Genomic DNA, 2037 nt, shown 5'->3' on the forward strand with positions numbered 1-2037 from the left:
AGTACAGTGCTCTGCACACAGTAAGCGCTCAATAAATACGATTGAATGGATGAATGAATGAACACCCCACCTCCACCTGCAATGATTCTGGTAGTGTATCCATAGAGTTTTCTTAGTAAAAATATGAAAGTGGTTTACCATTGCCGCCTTCTGCACAGTAGCCCTGAGTCTCCACCCTCAACTCTCTCCCATGTCTCTGCTGCCCAGCACAGGTGAGTTTTGACTTGTAGCAAATTGCCTTTCACTGACTAGCCACTGGCCAAGCTAGGAATGGAATGGGTATGCCCCTGCTTGACTCTCCCTCCCGTAGCCGAGACTGGTAGAGTACTGGAAACTCTCCAGGTGCGACCCTGAGAGGCAAAGTTTATGGTAGATACAAGATAATCATGGTGGACACAGTCCATCTCCCAAGTGGGGCTCACAGACTTTAATCCCCATTTTACAGATGAGGTCACTGAGGCACAGAAAAGTTAAGTGACTTGCCCAAGGTCACACTGCAGTGGCAGAGCCAGGACTAGAACCCAGGTCCTTCTGACTTCCAGGTTCGTGCTTCATCCACTAGGCCAGTACTCCCCCAAGTGCTTAGTACAGTGCTCTGCACAAGAGTAAGCACTCAATAAATAGTACTGATTAAGGGACTGGTTGATCCGTGCATTTACTCAATGTAGGACAGAGCTGGTCTCTGGGGGTGATGGACTCTAGAACATGAACTCATCCTCTAGACTATAAGCTCTTTGTGGGCAGAGAACATGTCTACTAACTGTTATGTTATACTCTCCCAAGGACTTAATACAGTGCTCTGTACTCACGAAGTGCCCAATAAATACCATTGATTAATTTATTGATGGCTTAGGAGAGGTTCCTTTCCAGGCTCCTCCCACCTCTTCACCTCTAAAGACAGGGAGGTGACAATTACAATTATTCTCCTACTTCAAAGCCTTATAAGGGCCCATCTCCTCCAAGAGACCTTCCCTGACTAAGCCCTCCTTTCCTATTTTCCCACTCCCTTCTGTATCGCCCTGACTTGCTTATGTACATATCTGTAGTTTATTTATTTATATTAATGCCTGTCTCCCTCTCTAGACTGTGAGCTCATTGTGGGTAGAGAATGCATCTGTTATATTGTGTATATATACTCTCCCAACCGCTTATTACAGTGCTCTGCACACAGTAAGTGCTGAATAAATACCATTGATTGACTGACTGACTGACTGACTGTGGGGGTAGAATTAGCTGGCCCTGTGCTTTTACAGAAGGGCTTTGGTCCAGTAGCTAACTCTCTGGTGGGTGCGTGGCCCAAACTCTAAGAAGCTCCTGGCTGACGGAGAGCCCTGTGAAGGGAGCAGAGCTGCTTCCAGAGTCAGAAAGATTCCATTTCTTTTCCCCAGTTTTTGCCCCAGGTCTCCCACCAGGTCTAGCCCTTCACATGACCTCGGAGCTGGCAGGAGAGAGAGAGAAACAGCTTGCAGAGTTATAGGGTCATTCGGGCTTTGGTGAGGTTGCAGTGAGAGTCGCTGTGACCAGAGAAGATTCCAGTGGGGTCACTGAGGGAGGCCAGGGACTTTGTCCAATTTGATTTGCTTGTATCCACCTCAGCACTTAGTACAGTGCATGGCATATAGTAAGCATTTATCAAATTTTGTAATTATTAATTATTATTCAAGACACACATGGATGATAGCAGATGGGTGTGGACCCCCAGGGGAGGTGGGACCCCGGTTCCCCACTCCCAGCTCCAGCTTCCATGACCCCCACCCGGCCAGCTCCTCCAGGGCCAGCCGGGCCCTTTTTCATCCTCGGCTGCTGTGATTGTGATCTCTTCCCGGCTGCGTGGGTTTTGATCTCATCAAAGGAGTGAGGGGCCTGGATGAGGGGTGTCCCCTGCCATCACACCACGTTAATCACTCCCGGGTCACAGCTGCACGGAAGGGAGGGGGTGAGGAAGGGGCAGAGGAAGGGGCTGAAGCCACTGAGCCGAGCCTAGGCTGGCTGCTTCAGGTTGGAGTGACCTCCAGGAAAGAACCCTGGGGGGGTGGG

At 49.6% G+C, this 2037-nt stretch overlaps 1 non-coding gene across 1 annotated transcript; it reads right to left on the reverse strand.

Moving 5' to 3' along the window:
* Positions 1-222: 222 nt before the first annotated feature.
* Positions 223-360, reverse strand: LOC119939760. Its single transcript, XR_005454723.1, has one exon. It is a non-coding gene; the product is annotated as a small nucleolar RNA SNORA7 (small nucleolar RNA).
* Positions 361-2037: the final 1677 nt, after the last annotated feature.

The sequence above is a fragment of the Tachyglossus aculeatus genome, chromosome 17 (genome assembly GCF_015852505.1).
Source record: "Tachyglossus aculeatus isolate mTacAcu1 chromosome 17, mTacAcu1.pri, whole genome shotgun sequence".
Classification (NCBI taxonomy): domain Eukaryota; kingdom Metazoa; phylum Chordata; class Mammalia; order Monotremata; family Tachyglossidae; genus Tachyglossus; species Tachyglossus aculeatus.